The sequence below is a fragment of the Apodemus sylvaticus genome, chromosome 22, assembly GCF_947179515.1.
Source record: "Apodemus sylvaticus chromosome 22, mApoSyl1.1, whole genome shotgun sequence".
Classification (NCBI taxonomy): domain Eukaryota; kingdom Metazoa; phylum Chordata; class Mammalia; order Rodentia; family Muridae; genus Apodemus; species Apodemus sylvaticus.
The window spans coordinates 22,912,754-22,924,407 of NC_067493.1; the positions used below are offsets into that span (position 1 = coordinate 22,912,754).

The following is an 11,654-nucleotide window of genomic DNA, read 5'->3' on the forward strand; positions in this document are numbered from 1 at the left end:
TGGACTGTCAGAAAGTAAAACAAACAACAACCCCACCTATTGATCATCTTAGTTTGGGAATGTATTTTCTTGCTGGGTGTTTAAGATCATATAGATGACCAAAATTAATCCTTTGATTTTCTCATCAAGGCCAGCTGATCTGGTTGATCACTTGAGTTCACTTGAGTTTACGGGGACAAGTGCTGCTAACCATGGCTTGGCTTGGAAGCATGGAAGAAAACTGTCCTTTTTGTAGACTGTCCTTTTTTGTTCACTCAGTAGGGTCTCCATGGCCTCCCTGAACAAAAGGACAGGTGATTTCCTCTAGTCACAAAACATTTGATCAGGCCCCTGGGACCCAGCTAACCTTGGAGGGCAACGGTGACAGTATTCTCCCTTTAAGTCCCTTTCACCAGGTGGTAGTGGTGCACACCTTCAATCCCTGCAATCAGGAGGCAGGGGTAGGCAGATCTTTGAGTTCAAGGCCAGCCTGGTCTACAGAGCAAGTAAAGGCCGTTACATAGAGAAACCCTGTCTCAAACAAAACAACAAATCCCTCCTACCATATCAGTATAGGCCTCTAAGTATAATTATCAAACACTTAGGGTTTCCATTGCTGTGAAGAGACACCATGACTGTAGCGGTTATTAATAAAAAGGTGCTGCCCCGCCAGGCTCTGCACCACGTCCTGTTGGGTCTAGATGACACTCACTGCATCCAAGCTGTGTTTCCTCTCTGCCATAGACTGTAAACAGGGGGATTCCCACGCTTCTGCCAAGCATCCACTCCTTCCAAGTATCTGGTAAAGCATGACTCTTAAAGTTGAATAGTTAACCAAATATATTTATGTATATAAAATTCCTAATTACATAATATCAATTTACAATGATAACGTATTATCCAAATATTTCTAACCTCTTTAAAACACCAAAAATACAACTGAAACCATCTAGATATCCGAGTCTCCACCTCCCCACCCCCCCTTCTCTGCACCCCTCACTTCCCTTAGCTCCTCTTCTCTCCCCTCCAATCACTGGCCTCTCACTGCCTCAATGTGAATGGATAGGAAATATGTTGTAACACATGACCACAGCAACTCTTAATGAAGAAAACATTTAATTGTGGCTGGCTTACAGGTTTAGAGGTTCAGTCCATTATCATCATGGCGTGAGCATGGTGGTATCCGGCAGACATGGCACTGGAGAGAGGTCGCTGAGAGGTCTCCATCTGGATCAGCAGGCGGCAGCAGGAAGAGTGAGTGAGCCGCTGGGCCTGGCTTGAGGTTCTGAAACCTTAAAGCCCCTCAGTGACTCCCTTGTAGAAAGTCCTCCCACGAGGCCACACGGCCTAACAGGGCCACTCCCAGTGAGCCTATTTTCATTCAAACCACCACAGACACCCAGAAGGTTAGTTATACCCATTTGGTGCTTTAAACTACCTTATTAGATTTAGATAAAAGGTGGGCAAAGACCAAACACTTCAAAATAAACTTTGATTAGACAAACATTTTAAACACTTTCTGTAATTGTTATCAAGAGCATATCAAGAACCTCATTGATTTAAGCAGACACTTGACATCAGTATATTGGGCTTCAAAGCCTCAAATGTGTATACCATCTGTAGGAAGTCCATCCACATCTCATCCTTTACGTTCCTTAAATAACTTAACCAGCCCTTCACAACTTGAACGAGCTTTCTAGCTTTCTTTTTACATTCTGGAAACATCAACCATCTTAACAGTCACACACAAATCCTTTTTACCAAAATATATTCATTTCTATATCCTTTTAATATTTTTTACTTTTTTCCTTAATACCACAAGACATAATCACAGTAACAAATACATTTGCCATTTGTTGTAAGAATTTTCCTTGGCTGGGCAAGGGCCACTAAGCAACCGTCCCCACCGGGTTCTTCACGCAGTATGTATTCCAGCTTCCCCAAGATGCTTCCCCATCACCTAGTTTTTCTTAGAGTATGTACTCTGTCTGCCCCCCTCAGCAAAGCCTCATGGTTATGAGGTCACGTACGATCAGGGCAGAATTATATCCAGCTGGCAGGAGAGGCTGGGTACGCAACTGGGGACCCAGGGACTGTCCTTACTCTTTCTATGAAGGGACATCTACAGTCAAACTCAGTGTCACTACAACAAGGCAGGGGATATACATCTCTTCAAAAGGAGAAGATCTGAACACTCTCCCAGATGGATTTGAAATCCTAGACAAGCCTCAAATTATTAAAAATATTCTCAGGGTCACACGTAGGGGTACCCAAACAAAGCCAAAGCAAAACTTTAACTCTTGATCAAAAGGAAGCACTCAGAAGTGCAGGCACCCAGGCTGGGCAGGACAGTTGGTGTTACTACTGCAGGTGACTGTCTCCTCCCCATTGGGGGTTGGTTAGCTAGTTGAAAAGAATCAGAGCAAGTGACGAGGGAAAGCAGGAGGGGCTCCCACTTAAGTCACTTTACTTTGTGTAACAAAGGTTTACCTGCTTGGGAAGGGATTAAAACATTTGCATAAAAATTTTACAAGGTGGAGGGAGGGGTATAAAAAGATTGAATTCTGTCATAAACTTCTGCTTCACAGTATTTGATAGAAAAGACTAGTAGTGTCTGACATTTCTATCCCTCACCCCTGTGCTGGCTAGGCTATACTGGCCTCACACAAGTTTGTGAACCCCTTGCTGTAGATTGTAATAAATTCCGTTGTAGACTCTGGATTGGTTTGTATTTGAAAGACATGCTCCCTGTTGGCACCAATTTTACTCCAAGAATCAGTGACCCTGGCAGGGGTAAGAGACATTACTCAAGCCTGAAAGCTTGGGAAGATGTGGAAACATCCTAAGATACAGAAGTAAGTCAAGGATGACTCTCTGGGAGAAGAGGCAGAATACGGCTGTGAGCTGTGAGATCCAGGGTAGTTTAGGGTACAAAGTGAAACACTGTTTCAAATAAGTCAAAGGAAGCAGGATGACATTCATCCACAGTCCCAGTTTAGAGGTTAAAACAGGACAATCAGGAGTTCAAACTGTAAGTCTAGGGGCTGGAGAGAGAGCTCCAAGGTGGAGAGCACTGGCTGCTCTTCCAGAGGACCTGGGTTCAACTCCCAGCACCCACATGGCAGCTCGCAACTGTCTGTAACTCTACTCCACTGATCCGACACCCTCATGCAGACAAAACAATACACATGAAAATAAATCATTAAAAAATCATAACCCCGGCTACATACCAGCTTTGAGTCCAGACCTTGTCTCAAAAACTCTTAAATAAAGCTTATACACCCTATTTATTTACCCAGGGTATAGTGTGCAATAAGGGTATTAAATCAAAGACATAGTCTGTCGCTCAAGGATCAAGGTTACATCAGTCATAGGCTGGCTATCAGGATGAATCACTCCCTTTCTGGCCGGGGTTGTGTAGCGTGTACTCAGCCCTCTCTGGACAAGAGTGCTGATCCTCGGATTGTCTGTCCTGGTGGTCCACTGCCAATGCTGCCGTGACAATGATTATATACAGTCTAAGGTGTCAGGGTGGTGGCGCACGCCTTTAATCCTAGCACTTGGGAGGCAGAGGCAGGCGGATTTCTGAGTTGGAGGCCAGCCTGGTCTACAGAGTGAGTTCCAGGACAGCCAGGGCTACACAGAGAAACCCTGTCTCGAAAACCAAAAAGGAAAAAAAAAAGGTGTCAGGGCTATGATGCCCACAGTGCAGCCACTCGCCAGCAAAAGTGCTGCATGGCTGATGGTCCCCTGCTCAAAATTCTTGTTGACAGTTTTCAGGTTGGGTTTTTGAAGTAGGGATTCATACGGCCAGTAGCTGAGAATGAAGCTGAGAACAGAATGAAGTCCTGATAATCTTCCTGGTTCCATCTCCTAACGTGACAGGCACAGCCACAGCCACCATGTCTGGCTTTAAAGGTATTTTTCAGAGAGCCTTGAATTTCCCCTACTAACTCTTAGAGACAAGTTTTCTGCTGTGTATACTAACAGACAATGACAAGGTCATAGGAAACAGGTTGAAGTGAATCACCCTTCATAGAGCTTTATTAGGAGAGCTACAGGCTCCTGAGCAGAGGCGGCCATGATGGGGCCTGAAGTGGGAGGGCTTAAGGAAAGAGAGCCACCAGGTATAGCACGGTGGGACCCTGAAGGGAAAGAAAGGGGGGGGGGCGGTGATAAACTTTACATGAAGTGACCTAGCCTATGTGGTACGAGTCACAAGACAGGAAGGAACTAGATAAAAGTAAAGTTGCAAGTCAAGGTTGTCTGTCTGGGCATCAGAGTGTCTGGGCTTGGTACTGTAGGGGGCTAGAGACAGGAACTCTAAGAGCTGTGAGGTCACAGCAGCTCTCTGTGGCTGGCCTTGAGAGACTGAGGGGTGTGGCCTCTTCCTGGGGAGAGGGAGCAGTGGTTAGATCTGGCCTCTGACACTGCCCTTTGAGCACTCTTTGTTCTGTTGATTTTTCTTAAACTTTTCTGAGACTGGGACTCAGGAAGTCCTGGCTGGGCTGGACCTTGCAGTGTAGCACAGGATGACCTGCTCCTCTTGCCTTCCCAGGAGCTGGGGTTACAGGCACAGGCAGCCACATTTACATTTGGTGCTGGGGAATCAAACCCAGGGCTTCAGGCAAGTTAAGCAAGTACTCTACTACTGAGTTAGAACCCCAGCCCTTATGTCTTTTCTAGGAATAGTCCCGAACCTTGGCCTTCAGGCATCTGAGCTGGGCTGCCAATGCTGACTGACTCCTCCCAGAGGACCTCTGACCTCAGTGGTCATTTCCCTTCATTCCCTTTCACCCTTAGGATCTCCCTTCAGAGAGAAATCCCAAGTCTCTTCCCTCTATTTCTTGAGGTAAATTATATCCCTGGCTTGCTATCTGTCCTATGCCCCACCCAGCCCCTTTCCCCAACACCTGCAATGTATACTAATGTTGCAGAAGTGAGAGGTGTCTTTGGTAAAGATTTTATAATCCCAAGAGAGGACCTGAAGCAGACTTAGAAGAAAGATGGTTATACAGTCACAGATCCCACCCAGATAGGAGTTAATTCATGGCAGGCAGAGTGGAGGGAGGTCCTGGACTGGATCGAGTGGTGGAAGAGAAGAATGAGGGCCAAACCAGCATGTGGTGATATAGGCCTCTAATCCCAACAAGTGGGGCAGTGCACGCTAGAGACCCCACCTCAAGAAAGGCCAAAACCAAGATCTGATGCTCAGGGAGGCCCTGAGGCCTATATCTATCCACCATGTCATGTACTGCTCACACACACACGTGCACACACATACACCATGTCATGTACTGCTCACACACACACATGCACACACATACATACAGATTAAATAGAATGAGAATGGGTGGAGATTCTGAGGGAGAGCCTTTAATGGCGTTTTATGGTCTCATGGAGCCATGTAGGATAACAAAGGACTCACTATGTCACCAGAGAAGACAACTCCTGAGCCAGCTACCCGTACCTCAGGAGTGAAGGGGTGTAGGACGGAGCTCCGAACTGCCCTTTATGTGTCTTGGCAGAAGGAACGCATAGCTTCCTGCACACTAGGGCAGCACTCTGCTTCTTTTTTTAATTGAAAAAGTAAAAACATTTTATAAAATTGAAGATTTACATGGAAAATATTTCTGACAAAACTGAAGAAATATATAGAAAACACGTTGTTCCTCAGTCCTAATGCCCTTTCTATAAATGTTTTACTACATTCATTCATTTTATGTGTGTTGGCAGTAGGCATGCAGGCCTCCGTGCACATGTGGAGATCAGAGGACACTTGGAAGAGTCAACTTGTTCTAATGTATGGGTCTTGGGGACAGAGCTTGAGTCATTACTGTTTACCCATTGAGCCATTCTTTTGGTCCCTAGTATCCTTTTTTAATAACAACCCCTCATCTTTTTTTCTAGAAGGCTTATTGGTGTGACAGATGGTGACCAAGTCATCAGGTCCTAGGACCTCTGACTCCTGTGGTCAAGTCTGTTGCCAGCCCACCACTAAGAGGATCACAACTCAAAGAGGAGAGTTCCCAATAGTCTCCGAGTTTCTTTCATCTATTTCTCAAGGTGAGTTAAGACTTTTGGCTTATCATCTGTCCTGTGTCTTCATGGCCACTTTCCTAGACACCGGTACTTGTTAAGGATGCAGACATTGATGGTGGGATGGTAAAACTCTTAGAGCCCTAGGAGGGGACCAGAAGGAAACATGAAGGAAGATGGTTCTACAGTCACAGATCCTACCCAGAGAAGAGGGTGCACCCTGGCTAGGCAGGGCCAGGGGTGAGCACCACATCCGTCTGATGTGTAGGACACAAGTGCACGGGAAGATGCTTGGGGTGCCGACATGCACGTGCCGTCTCAGCACTCAGGAGCCTGACACAGGAGAATCACAAGCTCAAGGTCAGTAGGCTACGTGGGAAGCTGCAGAGTATCCCAAGCTCTTAAAACAAAGAAGCAGGAACGTGGAGGAAAGTCCCAGGGAGCGACGTTTCTGGCATTTCTAAGGGAAAAGCAAACCTGGGCACAGCAAGGTGCTCAGCCGTGGCGAACTAGCCAGTTCAGTGGGTTTCTGTACAGAAGTGGTGGCTTGTCGCCTGATACCTGGCTCTGGGTAAGTTAGAAGAAGAGAAAAGCTGGTTTGAGTGTGAGACTTAAGTCAGGAAATTGTCAGGAATAGAGACTCAGGACTGGTTAGTTTGTTCAAGACAGCCACGCCCCTGGTAGAGAGCGTTTGTTTGTTTGTTTGTTGTTTTTTGTTTTTTTGGTGGCCCCAAACGATGACCTACCCTAACAGCATAAACCTCCCCCAAGCCTTCAAGCTTTGGGAAATGCCAAAACATCCTAAGATACGGAAAGTAAATTGGGTGTGGCCGTAAACACCTGAAAACCCAGCACTCTAGAGGCCAGGGCAGGCAGCTTGCTGAAACTCAGCTGGGCTAGAAAGTGAGACCCTGTCTCAAAATACAAAACAGAGCTCTGCATGGTGGCACATGCCTAAAATCCCAGCACTCTGAAAGCTGATGCAGTAATCCTGCCCACAAGTCGAAAGCCAGGCGGCTCGATGTGAGTTTCAGGTCATCCAAGGACACCTAAAAAAAGGCAGAGGGAGAAATTTGTTAATAAATATTAATAAATTTTATGCAGTTTAGTGTTTTCCTATAATACTAGTATGTGGAAGGCTCAGTCTAGAAGATCGTGAGATCATTAGTTTGTCTATTGTTCCTTTGAGGTAATGTCTTATAGTCTTAGCCCAGACTGGATAGACGTCACTATAAGCCATAGGCTGTGGCCTCAAGTCTAATAAAATCCTCTTGCCTTGGCATTCTAAGTGCTGGGACTTCAGAACTGATACCACATTAAACTAAGATTTCAAGTTTGAGACCACCCTGAGTTGTAGATTGAGACTCTGTTTCAAACAATATCAGCACCATGCCTTCTGCCTGCAATTAACTAGCATGCAAAGCCATAAAGAGGAGGTGGAGGAGCAGGCACAGTGGACAGATTCGACCTCGGAGGCTTCCTCTCAGCTGTCACTTCAGTTATTAAAAAGCTGGGTCAGGTACCATTATCCCTGTAGTCCCAGCTACCCAGAAGGCTGAGGCAGGAGGATCACTTGAGCTCAGAGATTTGAAACTAATCTGAGAACAGAATGAGATAACTTTCTCTTTAAAAAAAAAAAAAAATCACGGTCTTCCCCGCCGCCATTTGCACCAGGGAGCCAGGAGACTCCACAGCCTTCTGTGCACAGCACACCAGCAAAGAGTGATCTCCCAGCAGCGCTTTCACTTCTGAGTGCAGAGGTGAGATCTCCACCTTCTCTCTGGAGGGCACCAGCTAGAAGCACACAGAGCATAAGATCAATGGAGCAGCTGGGACAGGGAACCAGGAAATTTGCACCAGGGAACCAGGAAAATCCACAGCATTCTGTGCATAGCCAGGAGAGAGAGAGATCTCCCAGCAGTGCTTTCACTTTTGAGCTCAGAGGAGTAAGGACACAGGCTTACAGGCCCACAGGAGGAAAAAACTCCAGACCAAGACAACAATACCAACTAGCACCAGAGATAACCAGATGGCAAAAGGCAAGCACAAAAATCCTACCACCAGAAACCAAAGCCACATGGCAACATCAGAACCCAGTTCTACCACAGCAAGTCCTGGATACCTCAACATATCGAAAAAGCAAGAGTTGAATTTAAAATCGTATCTCATGAGGCTGATAGAGGGCTTCAAGAAAGACTTAAATAACTCCCTTGAAGAAATACAGGAGAATATCGGTCAACTGGAAAAAGCCCTTAAAGAGGAAACACAAAAATCCCTTAAACAAATACAGGAGATCATGGGTCAACAGGCAGAAGCCCTTAAAGAAGAAACACAAAAATCCCTTAAATAATTACAGGAAAACACAATCAAGTGAAGGAACTGAACAAAACCATCCAGGATCTAAAAGTGGAAGTAGAAACAATAAATAAATCACAAAGTGAGACATCTCTGGAGATAGAAAACCTTGGAAAGAATCCAGGAGTCATAGATGCAAGCATCAACAACAGAATACAAGAGACAGAAGAAAGAACCCCAGGTGCTGAAGATACCATAGAAAACATTGACTCAACAGTCAAAAAAAAAAAATGCAAAATCCATAAAGCTGGTAACCCAAAACATCCAGGAACTCCAGGACACAATGAGAAGACCAAACCTAAGGATTATAGGTATAGACGAGAGCTAGGATTTACATCTTAAAGGGCCAGTAAATATTTTCTTCAACAAAATTGTAGAAGAAAACTCCCCTAACCTAGAAAAAGAGAAGCCCATGAACATACAAAAAGCCTTCAGAACTCCAAACAGACTGGACCAGAACAGAAAGTCCTGCCGGCACATAATAATCAAAACACCAAATTCAATAAACAAAGAAAGAATATTAAAAGCATTAAGGGAAAAAGGGCAAGTAACTTATAAAGGCAGACCTATCAGAATTAAACCAGACTTCTCACCAGAGAAGATGAAAGCTAGAAGATCCTGGGCAGACCTCATACAGACTCTAAGAGAACACAAATGCCAGCCCAGGCTACTATACCCAGCAAAACTCTCAATCATCATAGGTGGAGAAGCCAAGATATTCCATGATAAAACCAAATTTACACAATATCTGTCCACAAATCCAGCCCTAGAAAGATAATTGATGGAAAATGCCAACACAAGGAAGGAAATTACACCCTAGAAAAAGCAAGAAAGTAATCTTCCAACAAACCCAAAAGAAGATACCCACACAAACATAAAAATAACATCAAAAATAACAGGAAGCAACAATCACTATTCCTTAATATCTTTTAACAACAATGGACTCAACTCCCCAATAAAAACACATAGACTAACAAAATATTTCTCATGTAAATCTTCAATTTTATCAGAAAATGTTTGTAATTCCCCTTTTAATTTAGTAATGTTTTTATGTCCATTTTTCTGCATTATTTTTCATGATAATCTTCAATTTTAATATGCCTTTCTATATATTTCTTCTATTTTATCAGAAATGTTTTCAATTAAATCTTTGATTTTATCACAAATGTTTCTAATTCCACCTTCAATTAATTTAAAAAGAGTTTTATATCTACCATTTTATATGTAAAATTTTCCATGAAAGTCAATTTTAACATGTTTGTCTATATATTTCTTGAATTTTACCAGAAATATTTTCCATGTAAATCTTCAATTTTATCTGAAAATGTTTATAATTCCACCTTCAATCAACTTAGAATTATCTTTATGCCTATCATTTTATTTGTATAATTTCCATGATACTCTGTCATTTTAATATGTTTTTCTATATATTTCTTCAAATTTATCAGAAATATTTTCCATGGAAATCTTTTTAAGTTTATCAGAAAATGTTTATAATTCCACTTTTTTGTTTTGTTTTGTTTTTTGTTTTTTTTTCGAGACAGAGTTTCTCTGTGTAGCCCTGGCTGTCCTGGAACTCACTTTGAAGACCAGGCTGGCCTTGAACTCAGAAATCTGCCTGCCTCTACCTCCCAAGTGCTAGGATCAAAGGCGTGTGCCACTACCACCTGGCTATAATTCCACTTTCAATCAACTTAGAAATACTTTTATGCCTACCATTAGTATATCTATATAAAATTTTCCATGATAATCTTCAACTCATGTTTTTCTACATTTTTCTACAATTTTATTAGAAATATTTTCCATGTAAATCTTCAATTCTATCATAAAATGTTTCTATTCCATATTTCAATTGATTTAGCAATGTTTTACATGTCTACCTCTATGCTCTGTAATTTTCCATGAAAATTGTCAATTTTAACATGTTTATCTGAAATATTTTTCATGTTAATCATTAATTTTTATCATAAAGTGTTTTTACTTCCCTTTTCAATAAAAAAAAAATTAAAAAAAATCACTTTAAAAAAGTCATGTGTGGCCGGGCAGTGGTGGTGCACGCCTTTTATCCCAGCACTTGGGAGGCAGAGGCAGGCTGATTTCTGAGTTCAAGGCCAGCCTGGTCTACAGGATGAGTTCCAGGACAGCCAGGGCTACACAGAGAAACCCTGTCTCGAAAAAAAAAAAAAGTCGTATGTGGTACAATTGGAGCATGAGGCCCGCTGAGGACAAGACCATATATGGTTAAATTCCAGGCTAGCCTCGTCTACACTATGAGACCTAGTCTCAGAAACTGAAGAGTGTGCCCATAGTGTGGCTTAGTTGGTAGTGTGCTTTGACCTCCTTTGACCTCTACACAGGAAACCCTGGGTTCAATCCCCAGCACCACATTATCCAGTGATGTACTCCTGAAATCACAGCACTCAGGAGATAGAAGCAAGGGGATCTGGAGATCAAAATCATCCTTACCAGCAAGTTCCAGGCTGGCATGGACCATCAATAAATAATAAAAATAAATAAAATCGCCCTATATAGCAGGATGCTGTGGGGCAAGGAGAGCAACGCTGGAGCTCTGGCCACATTTCAAGACAGCTTGCGAAGCCACAGTAACAAGCATCGTGGCACCCACACCACACAGACACTTAGACAACAGACTGGGGTAGAGGCCCTGATACAAACCTACATAACCAGACACCTCATTTTTGGCAATGGCTCCTAAATATACACTGGAGAAAAGATGGGTCTCTTTCAACAGTGTTGGGAAACCATGTAGACAAGTGTAGCCAGGCCTGCATCATCTCTCACTGTGACTGAAGAGCCTAGAGGAAGATAAGCTCAGGCACTGTCAGGAAGGAGGACACAGACTCCGAGACATAGACAAGGTCGTGCTGAGCAGAACCTACCTCACTCAAATACTGCTAGCAACTAATAGGACGGCACAAAACTAAAAGGCTCCTACACACCAAAAGCAACGTCTGAATGAAGACGTAGCCAGTGGCAGAGAGCCTCTGCTAGGAATCTCATGTGGGATTTAGATCTACAATATATACAATTAATTCAAGCAACCCAACCAATGAGTGTGCTAATGAACTCATCAGCCGGTTCTGAAAAGATACAGATAACCAATATGCTTGAAAAGTGTTCAACATCATCAGCCATCTGAGAAAACTGAATGAAAATCACCCTGGGCGGCTGTGTGTCCAGCTCAGTACAGGGATTACCACACATCACTGAGCACCACCGAGATCCAGGTAAGAGTAAGGTGGCCACTGGAGCTGGCTAAT

At 43.5% G+C, this 11,654-nt stretch overlaps 1 long non-coding RNA gene across 1 annotated transcript in view; it reads right to left on the bottom strand.

The window, feature by feature from the left end:
• Positions 1-5,335: 5,335 nt before the first annotated feature.
• The window catches only part of LOC127672999 (uncharacterized), a 13,802-nt gene continuing 7,483 nt past the window's right edge, over positions 5,336-11,654 (bottom strand). Inside the window, exon 2 of the long non-coding RNA XR_007975055.1 lies at positions 5,336-7,067. This is a non-coding gene — a long non-coding RNA (uncharacterized LOC127672999). The remainder of the gene's footprint in view (positions 7,068-11,654) is intronic.